General features: G+C 30.6%; 1 pseudogene; it reads left to right on the forward strand.

The window, feature by feature from the left end:
• On the forward strand, positions 1,413 to 9,381 carry LOC18587168 (annotated as a pseudogene).

The following is a 10,600-nucleotide window of genomic DNA, read 5'->3' on the forward strand; positions in this document are numbered from 1 at the left end:
TGGTGCTGCCTTGACCATTTCTTGTTGATTTTTTGTTGTTATTGAGAGTTGTAAGCTGTTGTTTTAGTTTCTTTTTCACTTTGAAGAAACTTACTGCAGCATCATTTTTCTTTTGAGAAATAAATTCATTCTGGTGCTTTTCAAAAAAAAAAGTTGAATTTAAGACGGCCAACATTATTTAAGATATTATTTTAACATTGCAATTTCTTTTAAAAAATCAAAATTTCTTCTAAGATATTACATCAAAATGACCACTATGCTTGTTGACTATAATGTAATGAAAATGAAGAATCCTTACGAGTCAAACAAGTTTAAATTTTACAAGAATTTTGGATTAAGACTGGGCCAAAGTTGGCCAACATCATTTAAAATATTACTCTAACATTGCAATTTCTTTTAAAAGATCGAAATTTCTTCTAAGATATTACATCAAAATGGTTATCATATTTGTTGACTATAAAATAATGAAAATGAAGTACTTGGATCAAACAAGTTCACATATAATAAGAATTTTGTGTCAAGGTTGGGCCAAAACTTGCCAACGTCATTAATATATTACTGTAATGTTGCAATTTCTTTTAAAGAATCAAAATTTCTTGTAAGATGTTATATCAAATTGATTATCATGTTTGTTGACAACAAAGTAATAAAAATGAAATTATCCAATTGGTCAAGCAAGTTGAAATTTTACAAAAACTTTGAATTAAGGTTGGAAAACAGCTAACCAAGATCTATAAAGATATTACTCTAATATTACAATTTCTTTTAAGATATTACATCGACAACATTAATAAAACCTTTGCAGGAGCACATTTGGTTGGTGCAATTGTGGTGCTAACAATGGAATTTTGACTATAATGGGATGGAAAGCACATTTTGAACCGAAACTCCACACTTTCATGACAATTCACTCATTTGAGTGAAGTATGAATTATTGAATGATAAAATCAAAGTTTTTTTCACAAAAGATGTATGAAATTATTTTTATGACTAATAATTAACCAGCTTTCCTACTATAACCATTGAAGAATGGTTTTGAAAACGAGTGATATGAATTCAAGATCGATCATTAGTACACAAAGAGTTAATGAAGATAATTGAATAGGGTAAAATATAAGATCTTAGTAAAATGATTCTTTGTCGAATTGATGTTGAGTTAGGTCACAAATAATTATGCCTTTTTTTAAGTGCATAAATAATTACATGTGTGACTTACACACACTTAAAATATATATATATATAATCATTACACTTGCAATCAAATATGAAGAGTGGAATTATTTAACGAAACAGTTCTTTAAGTTTTATTTAAAAAAGAAGAAGAGAAGAGTAATTAATAAAACATTATATAAATGAACACATTTACTTAAAACTTAAAATTAACTATGCAAAATTTATGTGTTCCATTTTTTGGTTAAACTCTTTCCTAGTGAAAGCTACAAGTCAAAGCAACTTGCTAATACGGATGCCTCCTTCGTCTATATATTAAAGCTTCAAGGCTTGTTATATCATTAGAATTGTAGCAAATTAGCGATTTGAAAATACACAGATGATGATGGAGCCAAAATGGTTGTGGATGCTCTTGATTGTGTTGTTGTTAGAAGGATGGTTGTGTTCTGATGCGTGCTGGGAGCATGAGAGAATTGCTCTCTTGCAACTCAAACCTTTCTTCAATCGTTATGATCATCTGAACAGCTGGCTGGAGGCCAAGGGTTCAGATTGTTGTCAATGGGAAATGGTTGAGTGCAACAGCAGCACCAGACGAGTGATAGGACTCTCTCTTAATTATACGAGATCATCCTGGAAAGAGGATCATTGGTATCTTAATGCCTCTTTGTTTCTCCCCTTCAAGGAATTGAAGAGTCTTTATTTGCCAGGAAATCACATAGCTGGTTGCATTGAAAATGAAGGTCGATCCTTTGCCTTTCATCTTTAATTACTCATCAACTGCAAGTTTTTAACACAAATTCCTATTTGCATTATGAAAATTCATTTCATCACTTTTTAATTTTAATAATTTTATATTTCTTTACTTTTATTGATGAAGAGCCACTAACTCTTATAAATTAAAAGAAGTCTTTTGCAGGTTTTGCAAAGCTATCATCTAGATTGGGTAATTTGGAGATCCTTGACCTAAGTCAGAATTACCTCAATGATAGCATTTTATTATCTTTGAGTGAGCTTTCGTCTCTCAAGTATTTAAATCTAGCATACAACGTGTTCACAGGAACAAGTCATGTAAACGGTAAGCAACTATTTCACAAAATATTGACCGTGTTGCTCAACTTTTGAGTATTCTCAGCCACTCCTCCCTTTTGTTCTGTGAGTCGCTTCTTGAGTTGTTCTCAACCACTCCTCTCTTTTGGAGATCCTTTGCTGTTATGTCTCTGTTTCTTGTGTTTGGCATACTGCTCCTCTGTTTGGGAGTTGTTTTCTACTTTTGTGATGAATTGTGCACTTTTGCTCTTTCGAGGAGTCTGCTCTGACTCTTCTTTCATAAATATGCCATTTAAAAAAATATTGAATATTTATGATATATAATGATTAAAATATTAAAGTTTTCTCATTACTAGGGTCAGGTTTTGAATCGTTTTCAAGACTCAGTAATTTGGAGACTCTTGATTTAAGTTCGAACTCTTTGAAGAATAGCATCCTGTTACATATGGGTAATATTTCATCTTTAAAGGCTTTATATTTGGGAGGAAATAACTTAGGAGGAACGGTTCGTATTCACGGTAGGTTTGCTTTAACTTTTTTTGTCCATTAATTTCCATTGTTGTTTTAGGAAAGTTGTTGATCATTTGCTTTTATACTAATTGGGCTTGAAACAGATCTGAGTAGTAATCTCTTCCGGAACAACACATTTGCATTTCTTCGTGGGCTTTCAAGTCTAAAATCCTTGGATATGAGTCGCAACCAATTGCAAGGCTCAATAGATACTGAAGGTAAAGTTATCGTTTTCTATTTCTTTTAAAATTATCCAAATATGTAAATTCCTTTTAGTTTTATTTCATCAAAGTCAAATAGAAACTGTTTTTCTTTTAATTTTTTATTTTAATTTTGTTATTTATTTATTTTAATCCGATCATTGTTACCATAGTCTTAATTTTTTTTCCTTGCTGTTTTTTTCAAGTTTATTTTATTTTATTTCTATGTGCATTTTTTTTGTTTATGGGTTGATATCAAACCCAAATTTCAATTTTATTGCATTATAAAACTGAAAAAGGGCACGGAATTTCAAAAAAGAGAGGAACCCTAGCCTCCAATAAAAAATAAACCTAGCAACCAAATTCCTAAAAACCAAAACCCTAGAAATCCCTATTTCGAAAAAACCTAGAACAAAAAAATTCCTAGCTTTCTACCAACATCATACCATACCACAATCAAAAATCAAAACCCAAAAGCCTTACAAAGCCAAAAACCAAAATGATGAAAAAAGGGGTTTCTTTTCGGTTCTAGGGGAGATTTAGAGATTTGGGAGTTGTGGGGATTTTCTTTCACTCGATTGAAGCAAAGAACAGAGAGGCTTCGGGAAGAAGAAATAGGAGAGTTTTTATCCTTTTCTAGGCCGGCGGTAAAGATCTGGCTAAAGGGAGAGAAGACGAAGGGAGGTGAGGTCTTCGGCTAGAGAGAAGGGAGAGGGTGCCGTCGGGTACAGAGAGAAAAGGGGAGAATAAAAGGTAGAGTGGACAAGAAATAAGCCTTCTATATAAGTTTTAGGAGGTTTGTCAAAACTGCATAGATTTGTCTGGGTATCTTTGTGGAAGGAAGGGTGCTAAAACGGCGCCGTTTTAGCAGGAGCTAGTTCTCTTCCTTGGGCACCTAACGGTGCGTTTAGCAGGAGGGCATTGGCCTCTTAAGCAGGCTTGGGGCTCTCTACTGGTCCGGTTTTCTTTGGGCTAATTGGTCTTAGACTTTGGGTAAGCTTCAGACCTTCGGTTGATTGGGTTGTGTTTTGGATATTTGTGTTGATTGATTTTCTTTTAGATAATTTTTTAATATAATTTTATGAAAATAATGTACATATAAAAATATATATAATAATAAAATATATTTGTATTGTAGCATGAATATTAGAGGTATGCGAGAGGAGATTATTGAAATGGAAAAATTTATGTAAAATATAAAATATAATAATATATAAATAGATATAATAATAAAAATAAAATCTGAAGTGGTTGCAAATAACTTTTAATAAGTTGAAAGGATCAATAGATATGAAAGGTAGAATTACTTTTTTGTCAAATTTTGACCCGTTACAAATACTTCAAAAATATATATGATTCCTTTTCTAAATGATTTAATGGAGATTTTAGAACTTTTAAAATGATCCAAATATGTAAATCCCTTTTAGTTTTGTTTCATTAAAGTCGAATATTCAGTAAACAAATTTTCATATTGCATATGGTAATTACAGATTACTAACTTGACTAACATAAAGATTATTTGAATTGAACTTGGCTAGAATTGAATAATTTGATAAACTTGAAGAAGTTGGATTTACACTGGAATAAAATCGAAAGTCTTCGTTCCTTCCAAGGTATGCATTTATATTTGCTCAATTAATTAAATTTTTACATATAACTAAATATTACGTAAAGCTTCTTTTATTGATAAAATTATATATCTTAAAATCTTATGAAGGTAGTGGGAGACAGTTGGAGTTGACTCATTTGGAAGAGCTTGATTTGAGTGATAATCTTTTTAATAACAGCATATTTGCATCCCTTAGAGGGCTTTCAAATTTGAAGTCGTTATATATAAGTTCTAATCAGTTGAAGGGATCAATAGATATGGAAGGTAGAATTACTTTTCTATCAAATTTTGACTCGTTACAAATACTTCAAAAATATATATAATTTCATTTCTAAATGATTTAATGGAGCTTATTTGTTACTTTTCTTTTCTTAGATTTAAGTGCTTTTACCAACTTAGAGGAGCTAGATATGAGCTATAACGAGCTGAACAAATTTGTGGCCCACAAAGGCATCATTATTTGTGAGGTTAAATTTTTATTCTCAACTAGATGTTACAATGAAGTAAATATTTTAATGATCAACAAATTTAAACATGGTTGGTTTTATATCATTTTATACTAAAATTAATGTTCAATTTTTTTTTAAGAGAAAACTTATAGTTTGATGAGTGAGAAAGTGCTAAATTTGGGTTTGGTGCTGACTTTGTTTAACAAGTGTGCAACTACATGTATACTTTAACTAATGCTTGTTTGTGTTAATTTTTATTTGCATGTGAGTTGTACGCAAATGTCTTCATAATTAAAATAATAAAAATAATAAATTTTTAGGTTATGATTTGATAATATCCTCAATTAGTGAATATATAACGTACAAGGACATGATATTTATGCAAGTAAAAAGAGAGAGTAAATTGCGTCATACATTTATGACTTTTTCGTAAAATGTTATTTTTATTTGTCAATTTTAAAATTTAATTTTTTGAATTTGTCACATTAAAATGGTTCTAAATTCATATATTCTATCAACCACCAATAAGATATGATGAAGTTTACCACTTCAGTATTATGTGGACGTCCATACCCATGCACCATAAATCACAACCATGTGGATGTCCACATGGCAAAAATATATAGATATGATGTTCTTGTGACTTATTTGACTTTTTTGGATTGAGATTTATGCCAAATTGATAGCATAGTTCATTCACATTGTGTTAAAGTAGCGTAGTTTGTTGATTTTTTTTTTGAATAAAGTTAGTTGATTTTTAATAAACGTTGATAAAATGAATGAATTTGAAACATTTTCAAGAAATAATGAACCGTCATTGACAAAATCAAAGAATTTGAAATATTTTAAAAAAATGAATTTAAACATTGAAAACAAAAATAATATATTGCAAAAAAATCATTGATGATTAGTGCAATGAAAATTAAATAAATTTTATGTCTAAAATTAAATTTCCTTTATAGAAAACAATATACTAATAAGTTTGAAACCTAATTTTCTAACCATTATATTTAAGAAATATTAACCGTTAATCTTAGAAAAATTTTTATTTATATTCATTAAATTACAACTTAACTCCATAAGTTATATATGAAATAATTATCATTGATTAGTAAGAAAAATTAAAAGCATGTAGTAAACTTTTTATCGTTTATCAGTAGTTCACTATTTATTCTTTTAGTGAAATGTTGATTGCCCATCACCTTATTGTGTTTTAATTTTAAAATTTATTATTACCTTTTAAAAAGTAATTAATTATTAATTAATAGACATAATGTATCAATTACGTAATTCTTATTTATTATATGACTATTTAAATAGTATGTTTATTTATTTTGTTAAATTATTTTAAAATGTACACCAAAATCAATTTATTGAGTTATTTAAGATTTAATGGTTATTTTTATATTTTATGAGAACTAAAACAAATATAAATTATAATCATAAGAGATAAAGATAAATCATATCATTTACCAAATAACTACCGTAATATAATCATTCAATTTTTGGAGAGCATGTAATATGAAATTTTTAGTTACGTTAATAACTTTTTAATGTACCAATATATTAACTTGACAATTGAAAGTTTATATTTGTTTCTTTTTCACTCATCACAGGAAATAGAAGTTTGAGAAAGTTAAAAATTCTTCATCTGAATTACGTTTTCATCACCAACGAAAGCATGACAACACTGCCAGGATTGTTAGAGGCATTCTCATCAGTTAAGACCTACTCTTTACAAGGGAATCATTTCAACAAGAGCATGGCATTGTTATCAGGTAAGTCATTATTTTATTCCAAAAAGACATCTCATACGTCCTATCATTAATTACTTCTTCTTTTACGTAGAGTTGCACATGTCAAGCAATGTGGAGGAAATATTTCTGGATTATTCTTATCTCAATAGCAACATTTTGCAAAGCATTGGAGTATTGGCTTCTCTTAAAACTTTGTCTTTGTCTGACTGTGGACTGATTGGTACTTTACCTGATCGAGGTAAATTCTGATTCAAATTAATACTGCACAATTTATTATTATTGATATAACTTCTGGAACACATCTCTTCAACAATCTTTTATTAGCTTTTTTTAATCTAATAACTCTTATTATTTTTTAAAAATCAAAATATAATTAGATATCTTCCATGAATTTATAAAATTTTCAGATTGGTGTGATCTAAAGAACCTTGAAGAGTTGTCTATAGGAAGAAATGCCCTCCAGGGGATACTTCCTTCATGTTTGGGTAACTTGACATCTCTTTGTGTGTTAGATATTTCTGACAATCAATTCACCGGAAATTTATCTCCTTTAGCACATCTCACATCACTTAGATTCCTCTCCCTTTCAAGAAATCACTTTCAAGTGCCACTGTCATTCACATCACTTGCGAACCTCACTGACCTCAAGATCTTGTTAAGTGATGGAAACAAGTTGGTGATGGAGCCCGTCTTTCAAACATCAGTGCCAAAGTTCCAACTGAGCATCATGAGTTTGTCGAAGTGTGCAACAAATCAGCAACTCATTAAAGAACTGCCTAAGTTCCTTTATTACCAATATGACTTGAGATATGTTGATCTTTCATATAACAAGTTCGGCGGAGTGCTTCCACTTTGGTTGTTAGAGAACAATACCAAATTAGAGGATCTCATCTTGACGGAAAATTCTTTTACAGGTCCTCTCTTGTTTTCACCACTTTTTCATCCTGATCTATCTTTAATTGACATATCTAATAACAAAATACAAGCTCAAATTTCGGCAGATATATGTTCAACATTTCCGCTTTTGGAAGAGTTGATTTTATCTACCAATGCCTTCGAAGGTAATATCCCTCCTTGTTTAGGTGGGATGAGCTATTTATTTTCTTTAGACCTGTCAAATAATCAGTTGTCTGGAGGAATACCGGAAGAGTTAAGCATGAGTAGCTCACTGGAGGTTGTTAGGCTATCAAATAACAACCTAAGTGGAAATGTTATTCCTACAATCCTTAACTCAAAGTTCTTGTCAGAATTATATTTGGATGGGAATAACTTTGCTGGACAGAGACTTGATATTGATATCATGACTGTTGACTTTCCTTATTCCTTACGTGGCATTGATTTAAGTAATAATAGTTTGTTCGGTGAGCTTCCAAGATGGATATCGAATTTTTCAAATTTGGAAAAGTTGGATTTGTCCAACAATCATTTTGAGGGTTCTATTCCAATGGAATTGTGCAACTTGGATAATCTTGAATTTTTGGACCTCTCTCAAAACAATTTATCTGGCCCTATACCATCTTGTTTTAATCCACCATCAATAGAACATGTCCACCTAAGCAAAAACAGATTGAGTGGTCCACTAACACGTGCTTTATATAACAACTCTTGGTTAGTGACTTTAGATCTCAGAGAAAACAATCTGACTGGCAACATTCCAGAATAGATTGACACTCTTTCAGCTTTGGGGGTCATTCTTTTGAAAGGTAATCAACTAGATGGCAGAATCCCGGTTCAGTTATGTAAGTTGTATTACTTGAGCATCCTAGATCTTTCTCAAAATATGTTTTCTGGTCCTGTACCTTCTTGTTTAGGAAATTTAACTCTTGGATCAATGCATAGCAAGTCTTTTATAAACATCGATTACCTTGAACCTTTAGAGGAGGAAGTATCAACGTACATCACGATGGAATTGGAAATGGAATTGGACTTCTTTTCTGTATCACATTTGTATCCTGAGAGCTACATGGAAGAATGGATAGAGTTTACTACAAAGAGTGGGTCCCACAAATACGTGGGTTATATTCTTGATCATACGTTTGGGATTGATTTATCTTGCAACAAGTTAACTGGTCCAATCCCATTCGAATGGGGCAACTTGAGTGAAGTCCGTTCGTTAAACTTTTCACATAATAATTTGACCGGAGTTATACCCCCATCATTTTCAAATCTTAAGCAGATTGAGAGTTTGGACCTTTCTTATAATAGCTTGAGTGGTGGAATCCCAGTCCAACTGGTTGAGTTGAACACTCTGGAGGTTTTTAGCGTGGCACACAACAATTTGTCAGGTAGTACTCCTGAAAGAAAAGCTCAGTTTGGGACCTTTGATGAAAGCAGTTATGAGGGAAACCGTTTTCTTTGTGGACCTCCATTGCATAATAATTGCTCAAAAACTAATTCGTCGCCAACGGTATCAACTGCAACAGATGATGAAGGAGAAGACAATTTGCTGGACACATGTTTTTTGTGTAAGCTTTGTGGTTTCATATGTAGTTGTGCTATTCGGAATATTTGTTGTTCTTTATATAAATCCATGTCGGAGAAAAGTGTGGTTTCTTTTCATCGAGGATTGCATCAGTTACTGTCGCTTCTCAACTGTGGGCAATTTTCTTGAGTTATACATCTTCAAAACAAGCGCTTAGCTGTCACGGGAGATCTTAAAACTTTCCTTCCGCATGAGTGGGAGACCTTTTCAATGAAGTTGATTTCATCTTTTGAGTGAAGGGAATTTCTTTTACGTGACTCTTTTAACCTTGTGTTTTGATGGTTTTGTGTTTGTTTACAATTCTATGTCTTTCTCAATTGAATGTTTACAATTCTATGCCTTTCTCAATTGAAATTTGGTTGATCTTTTCCAAGTTGTTATTCAAATCAGTTAATCTTTTCCAAAATGATCAACAAAGACACACATTAAAGAATAATGATGGTTTTGTAACTTAAGGGGTGGTTCATAGTGCAAACTCTTTAGGAATTTATGATGGTCCATGGTCTTTAGGATTGGATCACAAGATCAAGTTTTGTATCGATTCTAAAATATATATAAAATAAAATAAAATAAATATTTGTAAATTATATGACTTCAACCACTTAAAATGTTTATATCCAATACATAAAATAAATGAATTATACAATAAATGAATAAACGTTAAGACTTTAAATATATTAAACATAATAATAATAAACAAATGAATTATAATGAGAATTGTAACAGAGATGTATGAATTTTCTTATTGTATTCATGAATTTGATACATTATTCCACTATAATTTACATTCATGAATTTATTTTTCCATTATAAATAGTATTGCTTTAATTATTATTTTCTAAAATTAATATTCGTAAGTTACTTATTTTCAAAAAAATAAAATGCATAAGTTACTTCCAATTAAGACTAGACAAGCAAATCTCACCAATATGTTGGACCCTTCCAAGTTCTACAACTTTAGTCAAATAAAAGTCCCTGTTCCAATCCTTGATGCAAAACACATGGGAAGTTGGACCCAAAATGACCAAAGCAATAAAACCTTTGAACTTCTAAACCAAATCAAAGTGTTAAATCAAACCAACTTAAACAATTTGAGTAAAGATATTAGAAAATTAGGCACCTATAATTAAGGTATACCCTGAACTTAAATATTCATTCAATCTTGATATTAATTGATTTTCTATTCAATTTTTTTAAAGGTATAATTATGGATTCAAATTATCGCTTCTCTTTATTTGCGTTAATTATAAATACATACTTTTGCTAGATCTTTAGTTTTTATTTTCTCAAATATACTTACCTAGATGACGTTATTTTATTTTCTTTTTCTTTTTCTGTTTTTTCATTTTTTCCTTTTTTCTGTATTATTTTTTTCT

The sequence above is a fragment of the Theobroma cacao genome, chromosome 10 (assembly GCF_000208745.1).
Source record: "Theobroma cacao cultivar B97-61/B2 chromosome 10, Criollo_cocoa_genome_V2, whole genome shotgun sequence".
NCBI classification, from domain to species: Eukaryota; Viridiplantae; Streptophyta; class Magnoliopsida; order Malvales; family Malvaceae; genus Theobroma; species Theobroma cacao.